At 37.2% G+C, this 21,962-nt stretch overlaps 2 long non-coding RNA genes across 2 annotated transcripts in view; one reads left to right on the top strand and one right to left on the bottom strand.

Moving 5' to 3' along the window:
- LOC141394002 (uncharacterized) overlaps positions 1–21,962 on the top strand; it is a 412,830-nt gene that overhangs the window by 238,357 nt on the left and 152,511 nt on the right. The gene's annotated exons all lie outside the window — the stretch shown is intronic.
- LOC141393998 (uncharacterized) overlaps positions 3,953–21,962 on the bottom strand; it is a 120,752-nt gene continuing 102,742 nt past the window's right edge. The window contains exon 3 of the long non-coding RNA XR_012410230.1: positions 3,953–4,255. This is a non-coding gene — a long non-coding RNA (uncharacterized lncRNA). The remainder of the gene's footprint in view (positions 4,256–21,962) is intronic.

Below are 21,962 nucleotides of genomic sequence, written 5' to 3'. Positions count from 1 at the left end.
TTCGAACATCGTAATATTTTACCCGAACTTATAGTGCGGTCAAAATAGACATTGAAATATCAAAAATTCCCACAGAGCTGAATTTTGGTGGAGAGCTAGGGTTTGCCATTAGAAAGAATGTCCTAAAAGTCCCCATCTATACCATGTGTGCAAAAAAAAATAATTGGGCGTCAAAGGTCAAATTTTAAGGGTTTTTAGGTTTTCGGATTTATTTTTTGAAAACGGTTGATCTAATCAAAAAGTGACTAAAATAAATATTGTAGACAGAAAAATTATCTACAAGTTCGACCCTTATAATTTTTTTCTTAAAATGAACCATTCTTGAGATATAGCTGTTCTAAAAAACACATGATTTTTATGCACTTATAAGGGAAATATGCACATATTCAGACGAACCGGCTAAAATAAGCGAAGTAATCGGGTCTGTCCCCAAAATATATATATTTTCTTGAAGAGCGAAATTATAGCTATCTTCTAAAAAAAATCCAACAAAATCGAAGCGTGTTTAGTAGAGTTATTCAATGTTAGAGCCATTTTATGCCAAAATAGCCCATTTAACCCACATGTATAATCGAAAGCCCAACGGGAACGACCCCTCTCCGATTTTTTTCAAGTTTTGTCCGAAGGTAGGGATTATTGCGCTGATAACGGAAATGTATAATTTTCAACGGTTGCGGATCCGGTTCGCCGGTTATTCGATCAGAAAAGCCAAATTTAAAAACCGGGTTAGACCCGGTTGTACTGAACCGATTACTGCAAAGTGGAAATCGTTTTAAAGCTTACGGAAGTATCTAACACATAGTGTCGTTACTTTAACCGGTTCGCCTCACAATGTTCACTCCCCGACAAAAGTTCGAAAATTTACTGTAAAGGGAAGCGAACGATAACTCTTGAAGATAGCAATTGATTTGGTCCAAACTTTGCACATGATAAAATTTTTACCAGGCATAGATGAGGTTCCAATATGGACTCTATCGGTGCACCCCTTCGAGTACCTCTCATATAAAAGGTGCAGTATAAGACTTTCTCTTGAATACCTTCGATTTGTATACCCTAAGCATTTATGCTAACGAGGGTTTATACAAAATGTGCCTCATTGAAATAATGGTTTTAGACCCCAAGTATGTTTGGACGAAATGTGTTTCAGACAATTTGGAGTCGATTGAGCAATGTCCGTCCGTCTGTCTGTCTGGCTGGAGCGCACGATAACTCTCGAACGGATCACCCGATTCGATCCAAAATTTGGCTTTCGTAATATTTTGTCCAAACTTAGTTTAAGTTCGAAGATGGGCTATATCGGTCTACTCCTTCCGTTACCTCCCCCACAAAAGTTCGAAAATGTTCGGAAAATTTGTGCGCACGATAACTCTATCAGGAAGTAACCGATTTGATCCATACTTTGCACATGGTGAAATTTCTACTAGACTTAGATGAGGTTCCAAAATGGACTCAATCGGTCCACTCCTTTGAGTACCTCCCACACAACATTTCGGATAAGTTCAGTTTAGGACCTGCTCTCGAATCGCTTTGATTTTTGTTGCAACAACTTGTATTCATTGCCCCCCATACAACGGTACAAGTTTCATCAGGGACAAGTCCGTACTTCCTGAGAAAATAGCCTGAAAGGTGCAAAAAAGCCCCTATAAAACCTTGTGTAGTGGATGGAGCGCAAGATAACTCTCGAACGGATCTGCCGATTTAGTCCAAAATTTGGCCTTCGTAATATTTTGTCCAAACATAGTTTAAATTCGAAGATAAGCCATATCGGTCCACTCCTTCCGGTACCTCCCCCACAAAAATTCAAAAATGTTCGGAAAAATTGTGCGCACGATAGATCTTGAAGGGAGAACCGATGTAATCCATACCTTGCACATCCTAATATATTTACCAGATATATATCAGGTTCGAATATGGACTATATTTGTCTATTCCTTCTGGTACCTCTCACAAAAAATTTCGGATAAGTTCACTTAAAGACCTGCTCTCGAACCACTTTATTTTTGTTGAAGCGATTTGCATTCGCTACTGTCATTACGACGGTAAAAGTTTTTTCAGGGGCAAGTCCATATTTCTTAGGAAAACAGCCCGAAAGGTGTAAAAAATCCCTATGTCACCCACCATATGTAGCTGTTGGAGAGCGATAACGATAACTCTCGAACTGTTCAACCGATTTGGTCCAAAATTTGGTCTTCGTCATATTATATTCAAACTTAGTTTCATGGGAAAATACCGGTCCACAAGTTCCGGTACTTCTCCCCAATATTTAAAAAAATGTCAATAAAATGCTAGGACGATATCACTTGAATGGGGCAACCAATTTGGTCCAAACTTTGGATCTCCTAATATTTTGTCAAAATTTAGTTTAACTTCTAAAATGGGCCATATCGGTCCTGCCTAAGGGTACCTCCCCCACAAAGGTTCAACATTTATGTCTTAGTGCAGTTAATTCCTAATCCACATTTTTGTCGGCAAGTTCAAATGTCCAAAAAGGTCCACAAAATTCTGAAGAGACCTTAAATACATTCGATCTGCCCGTAGGTGAAAGTTTTACTTCACATTGGCTGAGGGTATATATCTGTCGGCAAAACCGACTGACACTTTTTTTACTTGTTGTTGTAACAACTTGTATTCACTGCCCGAAGTACATTCGCTCCCAACTTTGTCCTTCGTAATATTTTGGCCAAATTCAGTTTAGCTTCGAAAATGTTGCACATCGGTCATCTCCTTAGGGTACCTCCCCCACAAATGTTCCTTCTTTTTTAATTGCAGTTTAGGATCTGTTGGAAAATCCTTTGAAAATTTATACCGAAGCTACTCCTTGTGGTCCTGTTTACAGTGATATTTTCTTTTTCGTGCGCAAGTCAATGCATTCCGACGTAGTGGTCCGAAAGCTCTAAATTATACGGTGACTGACTGAAATTCGTCAGATTGCTAGAAAAACATTCATGTCACATAACAAATATGATGAACGTTCGTTTTCTTTGGGGCCAGCTACCTCCCTACTACCGCAACAGCCCAACCGATTGGAATAAGTGGTTTAATAAAGGGATATTTTGTGATTGTGGTAGCAAAAAACCCCTAAAGACAATCCCATTAGTCAAAAATATTACATCATATGAAGATATCCATGCATAATTTATAAATTCATAAACGAATTTTGAAACATTTCCATTATGTATGCCACTGGCATCAAAACCAAAGAGAAAGTCATTTCTTTGTTTGTGGTTAAATGTATGAACATATATTTCCTTTCACATTTAGATATGTATGCAGGCATAAGGACTTTACTGAAACACCTTGTGCTTCCAGCTGATTAGAAAATGAATCCCCTTTCAAATTCAAAAAAACTTTGAGCTTTACATTTTAAAAGCTTTTCTAAAAGGAGCCATGCAATGCGTTCTAATAAGTATGTGCGTTTAGAATTAGATTCATGAGCACACACATGTGTGAGTTCAACCCCTCACTAACAGATGGCGCTCCACATGAAAACAGGATGTGTTTGAAAATTCTGATGTGTGTTCGTCGATAAGGCTGTGATACATGGATAACACAAGAACGTTCTTGTTAGATGACAAAAAGGGATTATTTCCAATAGGATTTTATTTTGCTACTTAGACTTTAGAACAAATAGAAAGGGTGGTAAGAACGAAAATTCAAATTACAAATGGAATATATGTGAAACCATACCAAAATCATATCTTATTGTATTGGGTAATATTTTAAGTCATAGATGTTGACATTTTGAAAATATATATTTATGGAAACATTATTTTTGTTTTTCTAATATATGAAGCAAAATTACCATATGCGTTTTCAGTCCTCAGCAGCAAATAACCATACCATTAAACCTCTCCGCATCCTGTGTTGACGTTGAAATAAAAAAAGCAAATAAGCAGAGCATTTTTTACATAATGTTTATTAATAGCATTTTTTCTAAATAAAAAGCCACAAACTAACTACTGCTAAAGCCATTATATACTAAATAGTATTATATAACTATAGTTGTATAAAAACAACCGCTGGTTAATGTGAAAATTATGATTTTTAGTTATTATACAAATGACAAATAAAAATAACAATAAAAGCAGAAAGCATTAAAATAATCTATTAAATAACGATTTAATTAATTTAAAACTAAATTTATTGCATATTAGGTTAGTTGAAGCAGCATAAGCAAATATGAGCGAGCTAGTGTTGATTAGCAGTGGGATCCAACGTGGGTGGTACTGTAGTGACTGACGGTCGTCGCAGGGATCTGAAAGAAGACAAAAAGAACAAACGTAAAATTAAATTAAATCAATGTAAAAGGAAATATTTAATTGATATTTGTTTGTATATTATATATATTATATAGCATGAAGGATGCAATTGACAACCCTTGCTAAAACACGATCGAATACAGCTGGACGGACAGATTTAGTATGTTTTTACTTTTAAAATTCAAACTCAATTTTAACAATTCCCCACACTGAAGAAACAGTAACTTTGTTAATTTCAGTTTTCCGAGCAAAACGTTTACAAAGTTTAGGCCATAATAAAATTTCGTTTTAAAAAATCCTGAAGTTTCTCTTCATGTTAATCTAATGAGGGTACCATAAAATATAGTAACAACGCACCGAGAACCATTAACATGCAAAATCATACTATAAAAATTATTTGTGAAGTTTCCAATTGTTCTAATATTTATTTTAATATGAATTTCTACAAAATCATATTTTTCCTATGCATCCGTGTTTTTAACACTGAAGGGAATTATAGCTACACATGTATTGTAATCGCAATACTTTGCCATTCCATAAACTAAACTAAATGTGGATTCTTCCTACAAAACTATTATTTCTATTATTACTATTATTTTTATTCATTAATGCAAGCAGTCCATTAGCATTTTAATATTCTCCTAAATACAAACATCACATCTCCTAAACTTGTCATGTTATTTTAATATTTTGCATCATTGTACTCGTGAAGTTTGAGAGCTCAGCTCGGTTAAAATAACAACGTTCTTGTGTTGTAAATTTTAATACATCAATGGTGCATGTTGTGTGTGCATTTCCAAGTAAAAGTTTTAATAAAACATTTTTTTATAGTTTTTCGTAATTCAAAATGTTTTCACTTAAAATCCACCGGGCACATTCAATCCTTTTGCGTTAGCAGTTATGGTGAATGGCAACAAATAGTAAGTAAAGAAACTATGTGCAGACAACGTACGTGTTTCTGTTGAGCTGAAATCATTGTTCGAAATATACAGTTAATGAACAAATGTATTGCAAAGACCAAAATTGTAAAAAGTTGCATATTACTTGTTCGTTTATGGCAACAAATTATGTAAAAACTACACGGGTTTTTGTGCAAATCTATTGATATTAGTCCCCAAAATAATTTTCTATCAAAATATGCAAAGTTTATTTTCGATATATAACACATACAGACTAAAATAAGACTTAGAGGTGACAATAAAAATATTGTTACGGAAAATCTGTACTGTAAAACTAATAGTTTTTGCAAATTTTTGTAGTCATTATGCATTTTTATGACTTTTGCGGCTAATAATGGTCTAACAGTATTGAATGTGATGAAGTTCAGTAATAAACAAGTAAAAAAGTAACAGTCGGCTTTGTCAACAGAGATATACCCTCAGGCTGTGTGAATTGAAACACTTTTATTCCAAAAAACGTATGTATTTAGGGGGTTTTGGGCGTATGAGCTTGCCGACAAAAATATGGAATTGTATTAAAACTCAAAAGATTTGCGGCGGAGGTACCTTTAGGAATGGACCCACATAGTCGTTCTTGGAAGTGGGATATATTTTGGTCACCATATAATTTAGAGGCTTTGGACCATTATATCAGGAAACATGGGCTTGCCCACGAAAAACATAATATCGCTGTAAACGGGGCCACTAGGAGTACCTTCGGTAAAAATTTCTAAAGGATCCTCGAACCGCACTTAAACAAAAACGTTGAATATTTGTGTGAGTTGTACCCCAAGGAGTGGACCGATAGGGCCCACTTTTGAACATAAACTAAGTTTGGACACAATATTTCGAGATCCGAAGTTTGGACTAAATCGGTTGTTCCCTTTATGAGATATCGCGTTTATCAGTTTAGCAAACATGTTAGAACTTTTGTGGGGAAGTTACCGAAAAGATTGGACCTATAAGCACCACCTTCGAATTTCATCTAATATTCAACGAAATATTACGATATGCAAAGTGTGGACCAACGCAGTATCCTGTTGGAGAGTTGTCTTGGGCACCAGTCATTACACATGCTGGTCTCAGAGGGTTTTACAGCTTTGGGATAATTTTCTCAATAAGTATGGACTTGCCACTCAAAAAACTTGTACCATCGTAATAGGGCCGCTAAGTGCAACCTGTTGCAAAAAAATCAAAACGATTCCACAGGAGGTCTTAAACTGCACTTCTTCGAAATTTTGGGTGGCAGGTACCCGAAGAAGTGGACCGATATAGTCCATATTCGAACTGATATGGCCCTTATTCGAACTTGATTTAAGTTTGCGCAAAATATTACAACTGCGAAACTGTGAACGAAATCGGTTTATCCGTTCAAGAGTTATCGTGCGCTTCTCTCTAATTTTCTCAGGAAGTATGGACTTGCTTATAAAAAATCCTGAACATTTGTAATGGGGGCAGCGAATACAAGTTGCTACTACAAAAATCAAAACGATTCAAGAGGTCGTCCTTCACTTTTCCGAAATTTTGTGTGGGAGGTACCCAAAGGATTGGACCGATATAGTTCGTATTCGAACTTGATCTATGTCTAGTTAAAATATTACGTTGTGCAGAGTATGTACCAAATCGGTTAGTCCCTTCGAGAGTTATTGTGCACATACTTTTTGCGAAAAATTTTGAATACGAGGGTGTGGACCGATACGGCTCATCTTCGAACTTAAACTAAGATAATCTGTTCGAGAGTTATCCTGCGCTTCAGCCAGCCAGACAGACAGAAGGACGGACATTGCTAAATCGACTCCAAATTGTTTTAAACGGATTTCGTCCAAACATACTTGGGGTCTAAAACCATTATTGCTATGAGGCACATTTTGTCCGTATGAAAGTCTGTATACCTTCGTTATCATAAATGCTGAGGGTATAAAAAGCCGCCATGGAGGTCATCTGACAGATTATAAACACATGAAATAACTCAATATGTATTGCCGAAAAATATACCAATATAGAATAGTCTGATTTTCGCCTTGAAAACATCAAAGTATGCCCTATCTCAATAGTATTGGAATGACTTAATTTTTCTTAAACGATAGATATTATCCCCTACTAGTACTAAAAAGTGTGCCAAATCCAATAAACCCTTTAAATGTGGAAATTAATCACCTACTGGAGAAGCTGGAATACAGAATTTTTGGGTACTATATTTTTTACCAAGCCAAAAAGTATGCGAAATAAGGTTCACGGACATAATAATAATTGGGAAGACATTCCCACTGACATCATTAGGAAATTTTTAATAGTCATTATTTTGAGAGTCAGTAAAAGAGTCCCAGAAAGCTCAAACAAGTTCAACTACCACAATCCCAGAAGCCGGTTCATGACATACGAGGGCAGTTCGGAAACTTCTTAGCCTATCAATGAAAGAGAATAGTTAGTTTTTCAAAAATATTTTTATTTTTCAATATAATCTCCTGAAACTTCAATACACTTAGTCCAACGCTTTTCTAGCAAATTCTATCCCTTGATTAAAATAGTTTTCCTCAAGATCTTCAAAATAGTGGTTAACAACTGCAATTGCATCTTCATTTGAGGTAAAACGCTTGCCAGAAAGGAATTTTTTTAGATTTGGGAACAAGTAAAAGTCACTGGGAGCTAAATCAGGAGAATAAGGTGGATGGTCAAGCAACTCGTACTTTAATTCGTTGATTTTATCTTTGTTAAAACACTCTTGTGCGCTGGTGCGTTGTCTTGATGAAAAATTATTTTTTTGTGTTGTAAGCCAGGACGTTTTTCTCGAATTTGTACATTTAAATGATCCAAGAGATTGCAATAGTACTCTGAATTTATTGTTTTACCCTTTTGCAGATAGTCAATCAATAAAATACCTTTAAAGTCCCAAAAACCGTTGCCATAACCTTACCAGCCGATTGAATTGTTTTTGCCTTCTTTGGGGCACTTCCTCCAGCTTCGGTCCATTGTTTGGATTGTTCTCTGGAGTATAGTGGTGGATCCATGTCTCATCAACAGTTATGAAACGACGCTTAAAATTCATTTTATTTCGCTTAAAACGATCCAAACAAGCTTGAGAAATGTTCATTCTTATGCGTTTTTGATCGACTGTTAACAAATGCGGCACCCATCTTGCAGAAAGCTTTTTCATCTGTAGTTCTTCATGCAAAATTAAATGGACTCGATCATTTGAGATGCCCATGATATTAGCAATTTAACGCACTTTTATTCGTCGATCATTTAATACCATATCATGCACTTTGGCTACAATTTCTGTTGTTGTTGCTGTTTTTGGGCGTCCACTACGTGGTTCATCTTCAATGCTTGTACGACCACGTTTAAATTCAGCAACCCAATTTTTACTGTTGCATATGAAGGAGCACTTTCACCTAACACATTCACCATATCATTATGAATTTCTTGTCCCGATAAACCTTTTTTATGTAAATATTTAATGACAGCACTCATTTCTAATTTTTCCATTGTAAAAAATTGCGGATGCGTCTTTTTTGAACACCTATTTCTATATGAAGGAGTTGCCAGATCGAAACAAAATTTAACATGTGTTCATAACAGAGATGGAAGTTTCCAAAACACTTAACTTTTTTCTGTTTATACCGCGCTTTTTGTGCTAAGCTAAGAAGTTTCCGAACTGCCTTCGTATTAATCTTATTTCTGTAAATTGCTGATGTAATACCTCGGAGCAATACCTCGGAGCAATGCCCTGATATCAACCCTTATAAATATTTTGGGTCTATTTTAATAAAAAAATAACTCGAAAAAGATCCCCCAAAGAAATGTCATGACTTATACTGCGGGCGCAATCTGAGTTGTTTTGTATTTGCTTTTCTCTCTCATTCACAGTGAACGTGAGCAAAACGAGCGATAAATTTCATTTGTTTTTTGTTTTTTCACCCATACATAAATATTTGCATTAGTTTGATGGAATTCTCTTGGGCGACGCACATTGGTCGAAACCACTGATCTAGCGGCGCGAAAGTCAAAAAAGCGAACTATAAAATTGCGAAATATTTTCCATTGTATCGATTACAGACACTTTGCAGACAAAGATTTTTTTCATTTTTTGTTGTTGTAAATATTCACTCAGTTATTCACTATTAAATAAAAGAGTTTTCGTTGCATCAGATTTTAAAAAATTGTGGCTAAAAAATTAACTTCGTATTTGTTAAAATGTTAAATAAATTCGTAATATAACTGGACAACATTTATTTTTAATTAACAGCAGAGGGTGCGATTTAAATCATAAAAAATAGTTTGGGGTCGGAGGTACTTGGTTATATATCATTAAATTTTCAAAAAATTAAATTTTTTAGTGTTTCTATGAGTTGTACGCGCTTGTTCCATAGAGTGCATCTTGTAAACTTGGCCGAACTCGGGTTCGATTAGTTTTTGGGGAATTTGATTGGACTCTCTGGATGCGGAATAACCACATTTGGGCTGCAAATATTTGCATATCTTCTGATGTCTGCACTTTTAAAATAAGGGATTTTGCATGAAATTCATACAAATTTATCTGTGCATTTGTATGGAAGCTATATCAAAATATGGACCTATCTTGAGAAAATGTTTGCAAGGAGGAGTTCTACCCCCGGAGACACTATAATACCATATTATAGCTAAATATGTTAATAAATATGGGATATCAAGTAAAAATTCAACGAATCGGAGTACCATCAGAGGGGCAATATTGAAACATAAATCCGTATTGAAAATGTTTTGTATGAAGATTTTATACTCAGTGAGAACACGGCATGCAAAATTACAAGAAAGTCGGTTTAAAAACGTGGTCATGATATTCAAAATACCTTAAATCGGCAGGTACGGTTACATGGGGAATATATCAAAACTTGCACCTATGTCCATAATTTGGTGGAAATATTTTGTGACTAAGAACCCTAAGTACGAAATTACAGCTAATTTGCTACGAAAATGTGGCTTTAATCCTCAAAATACCGAAAATCGGAAGTTACCGTTATAGGGGGGTATACCAAAACATTAGCCGATATTGTTCATATTTGGTCCATTATTACACACAGATACAGGCTGTGTTTGTGCAAATTTTCAGTAACGTATCTCAATTCGTTTGCAAGTTATTAATTTCGCGCCGCTAGTTCAGTGTTTTCGACCACCGTGCGACGCTGCCTTAGAGTGTAAGGCTGCTTCTATAGATCCTTTCTGAATTAAAGGATTATTCTATAGATCCTTTCTGAATGAAAGGATGCTTCTATAGATCCTTTTTGAATGAAAGGATGCTTCTATAGAGCCATTTTAAGGGTATTTCTATAAACCCTTTCTGAATGAAAGGTTGCTCTCCTAGACCCCTTCTGAATAAAAGGATTCATCTATAGGTCCTTACCAAAGGAAAGGATGCTTCTATAGATTCTCTCTGAATGAAAGGACGTTTCTATAGATCCTTTCTGAATGAACCGATGCTTCTATAGATCCTTTCGGAATGAAAGGAAGCTTCTATAGATCCTTTCTGCATGAAAGGATGCTTCTGTAGATCCTTTCTGAATGAAAGGCTGCTTCTATGGATCATTTCTAAATGAAAGGTAGCTTCTATAGATCATTTCTGAATGAAGGGATGCTTCTATAGATCCTTTCTGAATGAAAGGATGCTTCTATTTATTCTTTTCTGATTAAAAGGATGCTTCCATAGACTTTCTATAGACAGCACCAAAAGTTTTTGGCCTAGGGGAAGTCCCCATTAACATTACCTTACGACTTCAGGTACATATATTTAAGGGCTATAGCCAAAGTTCCAACCGAATTAGATGTGATTCGTTTTTTTCGTGTTGTCTGTTGACAGCAAATTTCCTTTGAAAATATTGCTTTCATTGGTATATTAGTATAATAGTTATTGGAATATGATCTATATATGTACGTGAAATTTATACTGATTGGTGTTGAGAGTACTTCCGGATTTCTACTCCGCAAAAGAGTTTCATTCATCTTATTTTTTAACATCTGCTGTGCTGCTAAAATGTTGACATATTTCATAACGTCTTAATTATGTTTGTGTATATGCTGCAGAAAATCATTTCGATAATCGATATATAAGAAACGTATCATCGATGTATATATTTCAATTAAAAAATCTAATTTTCACTATCTATAGTGATAAGGATCCACAACAAATAGGTTCTTACGAGATACTAGGATATCAATTTGTCATCTTCATGCCAAAAATATTAAGAACTCACTCCAATCTCCGTTTAGCAATTAGAAACCCCATTTTTTGAAAATTATAATTTCAACATGAAAATAAATTGCTTGTAAACATTAAACAGTAGCCGTGGTGTAACACCCCGTCCTTAAGTCCGAAGTAAATTAAATTTTTATTTAAATAACATATTAACATTTTGATGTTTTAGCCAATGTTGATGGTATTGTTGTTGTTGTTGCCAGTCTTGTTAATGATGTTCTTACGAGTGTGCCGCCAGCCAGCTTTTGTTTGAGAATCAAATGAAGACAGGGCCAGGTCAACGTTTGCATAAAGCACCAAAAGCAAAGGATGAACGGACAATGTAAATCCAATACCCTTTTCCTGGCAAATATTACCATGCTATGTAATTATATAAATTTTGTGTAGGATGTTCAACTTATGATGTACCAGAATGTACCAGAAGACCAGAGTACTTGTCTTCTGAGTTTTTAGTGATTATAATAATTATAATTTTGTTCACAGTTGAAAAACTGACATTAGAATAAACTCCCTTCGCAAATGAAAGGGAAGAAAAAAATAAAAGCTTTAAACGTATATAATAAATATGCAAATTATTAGACATATTTACATACGAGTATAGACATAAATATGTACCAATGAATTCATACTTCGTTCTGTTGACTTTAGGAATGGTGTTGGAAAGACAACACAGCGTAGCAATGTAAATATTTGGCTCCTTGTTGTTTCGTAAAGCTCCTATGGTCATTCACTTTGACATCTATTTAACTAGCAGACGAAAGCTAAGGTTTTAAATGTTTGATGTATGAGGGCGTTTTAGGGATTTTTATATTTTTAATATACACAAACTGAACGAAAATCTCCGAAGAGACAAGGGGTGCTTTTCTCAATTAATGTCGCCTACTTTCATTTATACTAATATGGAACCCATTGTTGCTGACGTGTCCGAATGAGGCATTTTACACCGACGATAGAGTGAGAAATGGTGTGTAGCTGAAATTCTCAAATATTGAAACAATCTAAAAATGTCATATTTGTTGAAACCAAATCCGTTTAGACAATTTGTCTGTCTGATTGGCTGGTGCGCACGTTAACTACAGAAGAAAGTAACTTTCAAACTTTGTACATCCTAATATTTCTTCCAAACTTAGATCAGGCTCGAAGACCGAATATATGGGTCCAGTTCCTAAGGTACCTTCTACGAAAAAGATAATTAATTTTTTATACCCTCAGCATTTATGCTAACGAGGGTATATACACTTTCACACGGGCAAAATGTGCCTCATCGAAATAATGGTTTAGACCCCAAGTATGTTTGGACGAAAGGTGTTTCAGACAATTTGTCTGTCTGGTCCACTCTTTCCGGTACCTCCCCCACAGAGGTTCGAAAATGTTCGGAAAATTTGTGCGCACGATTACTCTTGAAGGGAGTAACCGATTTGGTCCATACTATGCACATCGTGAAATTTCTATCAAACTTAGATGATGTTCCAATATGGACTCAATCGGTCCACTTCTTCGGGTGCCTCTTACACAAAATTTCGGTAAAGTTCAGTTTAGGACCTGCCCTCGAAACGCTTTGATTTTTGTTGTAGCAACTTGTATTCACTGCCCTCCATACGACGGTACAAGTTTAATCCTGGGCAAATAGCCTGAAAAATTCAAAAAGAAAAACTATAATACCGTGTGTAGTGGTTGCAACGCAATATAACTCTCGAACGGATCTACCGATTCGGTCCAAAATGTGGCCTTCGTAATATTTTGTGCAAACTTAGTTTAAGTTTGAAGATAACCCACATCGGTCCGCTCCTTCAGGTACCTCCCCCACAAAAGTTAAAACTTGTTCGGAAAATTTGGTCAAAGCTTTACACATCCTAATATATCTACCAGATATAGATCAGGTTCGAATATGGACTATATTTGTCTTCTCCTTCGGGTACCTCCAACACAAAATTTTGGATGAATTCTTTTTAAGACCTGCTCTTGAATCACTTTGATTTTTGTTGAGTAAAAGTTTCTTCTGGGGCAAGTTCATACTTCTTGAAAAAACAGTCGCAAAGATGTAAAAACCCCTATGGCACCACATGTAGTGGCTCGAACCGAATACTGCGTTCGTCCACACTTTGGATATCGTAATATTTCTTCGAATATTAGATGAAATTCGAAGGTGGTGCAAATAGGTCCACTCCTTCCGGAACCTCCCCCACAAAAGTTCGAAAATATTCGGAATATCTCACAAACGAAGCAACCGATTTGGTCCAAACTTTGGATATCGAAATATTTTGTCCAAATTTAGTTCATGTTCAAATTTGGGCCCTATCGGTTCAAACCTTGCTGTAGCCGCTTTTAAGCGAGTACACGTTAATATTTTTATTGATCAAGTTCTGCTTCCAAGTTCTGAATAGAATACGTCCATAAGGACATGGAAGTAATGCGAGTTGTTTTGGCAGGGCAGCTTACAACGCAATCCGTTATTGCATGCTGGGCAGATATTCTGCGTTACGCCATCAATTGTGACCAAGTAGGGATAGTGGCGTCTGCTCGTACCAGATCTTAGTTGCGCCAAAACAACTCTTGTTTGTCGAGGCAGCTTTTGTTCATCCGCTGCTACGTATGATGGGTGATCTATAAGGACGGCATTCATACGATTCACTCTTGTAGCCTCTGCGACTGCATCAGTATGAATATCCCTCAAACCTGCCTGATAAGCCTGTTGATCCTTGATCATGAAGATCTTTCTTGACGTGCCTGATTTGAATAGTTTTGTATGGGTAATGCATCGACAACAGTTTGTCTTAGAGTCATCATGTAAGTTGTCCACGGATGTTGTGAGTGGAAAACCTGGTGCAGTTCTCGGCCTGCTTTCTGGTGGGTTTCTAAATTCTTATATTGCGTATCACTTACGCTGAAACACCACACTAGTGCTGCATAGCGTAATACTGATCTCTATCTGTAGTACAAGTACAGCCGGCTAGGGACCTGAGGACCTTGATTCTACTTCTCGTCTTATCGGATATAGCTGTGGTATGCGCAAACGACCCCCAGGGCTTTAAGGGTAATTAGTCGTCGGAATTACTGAACAATGAACACATTCTGTGGAAATTTTACATCGGAAGTCCATGTGGTAAACAATGTGCCTATTGGCTTTGTTTCTTATTCCTCGCGTGGAAGAAGTCGACAAGTCTAAAGTGATATACATTTAACCTCGCACAAATGTTTTCAACAATCAATCAATACACGAAAAAAAAAACAAGTAAAAAAGTATCAGTCAGCTTTGCTGACAGAGATATACCCTCAGCATGTGTATATTGAAAAATTTTTTCCCAAAAAAATTTTTGGATGTATGAACCGACAAAAATGTTGATCAGGATTAAAGGAATGGATCGACATTGACCATTATTTAAGTGGATCTCCTGCGACTACATATGGTGCCATAGGAGGTTTTTACACCCTTCGGGCTGTCGTTATTGAGGCAGCGAATGCAAGTTGCTTCAACAAAAATCAAAGTGATTCGATATCAGGTATTAAAGTGAGTGGACAAATTTAGTCCATATTTGAACCTGATCTATATCTGGTAGATATATTAGGATGTGTAAAGTATGGACCAATTCGGCCACTCCCTTCAAGAGGGACATTTTTGAACCTTTGTGGGTGAGGTACCTGAAGGAGTGGACCGATATAGCTTATCTTCGAACTTAAACTATGTTTGGACAAAATATTACGAATGCCAAATTTTGGACCGAATTGGCAGATCCGTTCGAGAGTTATCTTGCGCTCCAACCACCTCACACGGTGTCATAGGGTTTTTTTGCAACTTTGGGGCTATTTTCTCAGGAAGTGTGGACTTGCCCCTGATAAAACTTGTACCGTCGCATGGGGGGCAGTGAATACAAGTTGCTAAAGCAAAAATCATAGCGATTCGAGTGCAGGTCCTAAACTGAACTTACCCCGAATTTTGTGTGGGAGGTACCCGAAGGAGTGGACCGATTGAGTCCATATTGGAAACTCATCTAAGTCTGGTAGACATTTCACGATTTGCAAAGTATGGTCCCAATCGGTTACTCCCATCAAGAGTTATCGTACGTACAAATTTTCCGAACATTTTCGAACTTTTGTGGGAGATGTACCGGAAGGAGTGGACCGATATAACCCATCTTCGAACTTAGACTAAGTTTGGACAAAATATTACGAAAGCCAAATTTTGGATCGAATCGATTGATCCGTTCGAGAGTTATCGTGCGCTCCAGCCAGCCAGACAGACGGACGGACATAGCTCAATCGACTCCAAATTGTCTGAAACACATTTCGTCCAAACATACTTGGGGTCTAAAACCATTATTTCGATGAGGCACATTTTTCCCGTATGAAAGTGTATATGCCCTCGTTAGCATAAATGCTGAGGGTATAATTATACCAATGCTCTTGGAAGAGTGCGTGACTACTGTTTAAAGGTTGAGGTCACATAGGAACTTTCTTGGGGAACTCCTTATTGCACTCTAAGGGGGTTTGAATTCTTGTTTCAGAATTCCTCGTACTATGGCACCACAAATATAGTTGTTGACCAAAGATATAAAACAAAACTAGAGGTTAGTACTTCGACAACCTCGAACAGCCTAACAAAGCAGAGCGTATCTAATTTTTTAATCAGGTCCAATGATACCATTGCTGTTGAGACCGTGCCGGTGATCGGAAACTGGATAGTGCTCTCTGATGCTGGGGTGGACTAACGTCTGAAGAATCGTATGGCTTCATTGTCTGGCTTCAGTAGTATACCACCATTTCGAGGACTATCAGATGATGACTTTACTCAGATAATCGACTCCCAGTTCATCCAGCTGTTTTAGTAACATCACCTGTCCTAAACTGTGTAGGTTCCTCCTCGACCGGAGGGTGCTCGACTTCAGGTTTTATTAAGCACCCTGACCATTTTCCAGGCTTCGGAAACTTTTTTGGTGGATAACAATATGAAGGGTTTTGCTCAGATACTCGACTCCTAGTTCATTCAGCTGCTTAAGTATCGAAATTGAAATACAGTTAGGTACAAGCGCTTTTTACGCATCGGATAACATTTGCAATATCGCACATCGAAAATTGTGGCGGTTCCTCTTCGGCTTCGGAAGAGATCCCAAACGTCTCTTCACCCGACTCTGGGGTAGCAAGGCTCCTACAGCGAACATCAGTGGAATTTGGCAAAGACCATCGCAGTCAAACAGCTGAAATATAAAATTATCAGGAACTGGAACATCAATACTCGGTATTAGCGACTGCGGCTGGCACTTCTGAATACGACGACAAAGACTCACTGGGATCAAATTGACACAGCACGAAACAACATAATCCCCGAACAATTCCTGAAATTTATAACGAGTGGTTTTCTCTAGGGCTGAGGTAAGCTCAGCCGCTGCCAGGGTTGACCTAAGGACCCACAAACCTTAAGTAAAAACACGAGTGTTTACAATTTCAATATTTACAGCCTGTTCATGTATGTCGACCGAAAGGTTTCTTGCGCTTCGGAAGTCGAAAAAAATCATTTTCTGTTCATGTAAACACCTTCCAAACGAAAATCTATGCGACCGAAAAGCCATACGAAATAACACGTAAACGTACACTTTTCCTGTAAATTTGGGTTTATGTATTTCGAAAGGACTGTCTCTTGTAGAAAGAGAATGTCAAAATCACTCACTTACTTTGTAGCTGTCGAGTAGAACGTAAACTCGCGAATAACACCGAAAATCTTGAAACAAATTTATGCAACACATTCTTGAAACAAAATAAAAATTTTATAGACACGTTTTGAAGGCTGTTTCATTCATTGTTTTAAAGAAATCAATCAAATAAAATAATTCAAAATACCGACACATTTTATTTTTCAAACAAAACAAATCACACATATTCCAATGTTTGTATGTATATGTGGATTTTGTTTTCATTTCTCATTTGGCTCTCATTTATGGAACATAGTTGTACAAATGTACATTCAAATTAGTAGTATTTCGCATAGGATACGTAACGGCAGTCGCACGATAGTTTGCGAAATACATGAACGCATTTTTAGACGGAAGTGAGTGCCTGCTTTCCTTTCGTACAGGTTTTCGTGCGACATACATGAACAGGCGGTTATTTTAAAACACTTGGTGTTGGTTATAGAACAATATGTGTGAGGAACATGGATGGGATGTGTGTGTTGCTAACCAGTGCCAATCGCGTTGTTGTAATAGGCTCGATGGTAGCCGGGTTGTTGTTGTCGACTCGATGACAATCGTGTATGTTTGCGTCGGCTCTGATGTATTCGGATGCTGTCGGCTATTCGGGTGACTGTCAACTCGGCAGTCGTCGGGTGTATGGCTCGGCTCTGTGGTGTTCGGATTGCTGTCGGCTCGTTGACAATCGTCGTGTGTGTGGCTCGGCTCTGTAGTATTCGGGTTACTGTCGGCTCGTTGGCAATCGTCGGGAATGCGGCTCGGCTCTGACGTATTCGGGTTGTTGTCGGCAGTCGTCAGATGTGTGACTTGGCTCTGGTTGCTGTGGGGGGAAGAGGTCGGTTAGTGTTTAGGAGCAGGCTATGAGCATTGAGCTGGCTATGCGCGTTATGCTGGCTATGAGCGTTGAGCTGGCTATGAGCGTTGAGCTTGCTAAGAACTTGGAGCTTGCTAGAGCTTGGAGCTTGCTAAGAGTTTGGAGCTTACTAAGAGTGTGGAGCGTGCTAAGAGACTTGGAGCTTGCTAAGAGCTTGGAGCTTACTAAAAGCATGGAGCTTGCTAGGAGCGTGTTCGAATCCTAGCTAACGAGTAACGAAACTGCGGACGAGCCACGCGTCTTGTCGTACTTTGTCGGCTGGTGATCGACGGCTTCGGTGAATAAACCTAGAATAAATATTCGGGTAGTTATACGGAGTGAATGAGAATTACTGTGTAGCGGTGATAGTAGTTAATTACAACGAAGTTAAATTTATCCACTATGCTAACTGTGCAGTTGTAGTTGATGGAAATGAATGCGTGTAGGAGTATATGAAACGGTCACGTTACAAATGTACCCTTACACGGCATCCAGTGCATCTCACCGAAACGTACCTATGATAGATGAGATGGTGGTGGTGGTTGATACGTTGTGAAATGCAATATTTCGGTTATCGATATTTTAAGAGTGTTCCAATAGTCAACTTTCGATTTTTCATTAACAACTGAAACCCGGTAAAAATCGATTATAATGGATCGTCTTCGTTTCCAACATTCAACTATAATTATTGGTGCACTACTAGTAATAAAAAGCTACGGCTAATAGTCGACTCTGTTTTTCGAAAGTCGGTTAAGAATAATTTATTAACCTGTTTTAACACAGTCAATAGTCGAATAACCTATATCCATTAGTTGGCAATATTGTCGGAAGTATTGAATAATTGATTAATTGTGTTCTCGTGGATTTAAATTAGGACGATAGTTCATCTGAACTTCTGACAAAGTATGGACCAAATCGGTTACTCCCTTCAAGAGTAATCGTGCGCACAAATTTTCCGAACATTTTCGAACTTTTGTGTGGACCGATGTGGCCCATCTTCGAACTTATGAAATCCAAATCGGCTCATCCGTTCGAGAGTTATCGTGCGCACCAGTCAGACAGACAGACAGATGGACATTGCTAAATCGACTCTAGATTGTCTGAAACACATTTCGTCCAAAAATACTTGGGATCTAAAACCATTATTTCGATTAGGCACATTTTTCCCGTATGAAAGTGTATATACCCTCGTTAGCATAAATGCTGAGGGTATAAAACATTCGCAGTTTCATATTAAATTTTTGAACGAAGACATTTTTGCTAATTTTAGATTATTATCATTTTGTAATCACAGATATGCGATGAACTGCCTGCAACGACAATGCAAAGATGAATTTATTAAAGTAGGTGGTAGGTAGGTCTTCCAGTTAGCAGTGTTGCTTAGTTTAGAGTCGTGATTTACTTTTTATACCCTCCACCATAGTATGGAGGGTATATTAAGTTTGTCATTCCGTTTGTAACACATCGAACTAATCATTTGCCGACCGAGCTATAGTTTGGCACTTAGGGTTCGTAGTGATCAACAAACTTATATCCCTAAGGATATGAGCATAGGTCCATGTTTTGGTATATTCCCCATATAACGGTACATCCCGATTTTCGGTATTTTGAGAATTTTAGCCACAATTTCTAACCGAACTATCTGCAATTTGACATTTGAGATTCTCAGTGGTAATGAAACATCTCCACGAAACACCGTCAACATATTTCCATGTTTTGGTTTAGCCCCCATACATATATCGGTACCTCCCGATTTTCGGTATTTTGAGAATTTTAGTCAAAATTTGTAACCGAACTATCTTCAATTTGACATTTGAGGTTCTCAGTGGTCATAAAACATCTCCACCAAACATGGTCAACATAGGTCCATGTTTTGGTATGGCCCCCTTATAACCGTACCTCCCGATTTTCGGTATTTTGAGCATTTTAGTTAAAATTTTTAACCGAACTAGCTGTAATTTGACATTTGAGGTTCTCAGTGGTCATGAAACATCTCCAAGAAACATCGTCAACATATTTCCATGTTTTGGTTTAGCCCCCATACATATATCGGTACCTCCCGATTTTCGGTATTTTGAGAATTTTAGCTACAATTTTTAACCGAACTAGCTGTAATTTGCCATTTGAAGTTCTCAATGGTCATAAAACATCTCCAACGAAACATCGTCAACATAGGTCCATGTTTTGGTATAGCCCCCATATAACGGTACCTCCAGATTTTCGGTATTTTGAGAATTTAAGCTACAGTTTTTAACCGAAATAGCTGTAATTTGACATTTGAAGTTCTCAGTGGTCATAAAACATCTCCAACGAAACATCGTCAACATAGGTCCATGTTTTGGTATAGCCCCCATATAACGGTATCTCCCAATTTTCGGTATTTTGAGAATTTTAGCTGAACACATTTTTTTTAGATTAGATTAGATAACACTGTGCAACAAAATGGAGGTGAAAGTCTGGGGCACGGAAAATTCCTCTTGGGGAAGAAAGGCCTTGGTGAGTATATTATGAACCCCGAAGGACAGGTCCGCCGTGAGTCGAACTTCCGCGTTATGACGTGATGAAATTTTTGTTAGAGACCCTGTGGGCCATCAGGAATTAGCGTTATATCTTTGTTCACTGTTGCTTAAGTGCTCTACAAAAACAACAAACAAAGATATAATGCTAATTTATGATGGCTTACAGGGTCTCTTGCAAAAACTTCATCACGCCATAACGCGTAAGTTCGACTCATGGCGCATCTGACCTTCGGGGTTTTTATTATACACACACCAAGGGCTTTCATCTCCAAAAGGAATTATCTCTGCCCCAATATTTGTGTTCACAGTGTAATTTAAGCAATAGTGGGAGGCAGTAGGAGTCTATCCATTTTCGAAAAGTTGTTCCACCTAAAATTGTGAAAGTACCCTAATTATTCAATTTTAATTAAGACTATTTTATGGTGGAGGGTATAAAAAGTTCGGCCCGGCCGAACTTAACGACTTTTTACTTGTTTGTAATAAACGTTGTGTTGTAATAAAACCGTTTTAATCCATTTCAAATTAATTTTTAACGATTTATACATCTTCGCGAAACACTGTGCAATGGTTATTTATTTACTCTCTGTACTCAGGCAACTCATTATAAAATTCAAATGAGAAAAAAATGTTTATTAACAACCATCATGGACCCTTACAGCTTTGCCTGTAAGTAATGACCATGAGTATGGTGTTCTTAGGCGACGTTTAAATCTTCTAATTTTGATAACAAACAAACGACACACACACTCACGACAACATAGATTCCATTATACCGACACGTAAATAACCATACAGGCTACAAACTAACATCATCAAATATCCTTGGAGTATTGTAATTTTAGGTACTTCAAGCGGAAATCCTTAAGAATAATTCAACCAAGCTCATTTTGGCGAGATTTTAAGTTGATGTATACATCTCGTAAACCAAATGAAAAGGGGGGAGGGAGGGTTAGTGCCCGGCTGGCTTAAGTTAGAGATGGTTATTAATATTAGTGGAGGGCAGATAATGGCTTATGGTCAATTTTATATTTTATAAATATTTTAACTAAACATTTGAAAATTGATTGATTGAAAAAGAAATAAATCTGAATCAATTTAAAATACCTGAAGCTACGAAGGATGATATTAACAAATTTTAATATATTATTAACTTGCAATTTCCCACCAATCTTGGAATCTACAAAAATGCTCAGGCTTAACAAATGCATACGCTATGTTCTCCATATATCAAGAAATTTACATTCCACCCCAATATTGTTTCATAAAAGTATCTCCAATTTGATGTATTTTAGCTCTGGTTACTTGCCTGTACGTGAGTAGAATTCAGGTGTGGCTTGAGTTTATGCCATAATATAAATTAGAAAAATTCTTCATTGCTCCTTCCTTGGAAAAAACCCCTTAACCATCTAAGCTTTTTAGCTGGCACACATTTACCACCTTTAACCTGGGGAACTTTTTATTTAGGGAATAAGCTAAGCTGTTT

This window comes from Musca autumnalis, unplaced genomic scaffold (assembly GCF_047663935.1).
Source record: "Musca autumnalis isolate F117 unplaced genomic scaffold, ASM4766393v1 scaffold_1, whole genome shotgun sequence".
Classification (NCBI taxonomy): domain Eukaryota; kingdom Metazoa; phylum Arthropoda; class Insecta; order Diptera; family Muscidae; genus Musca; species Musca autumnalis.
This window is presented reverse-complemented; position numbering and strand designations above follow the sequence as displayed.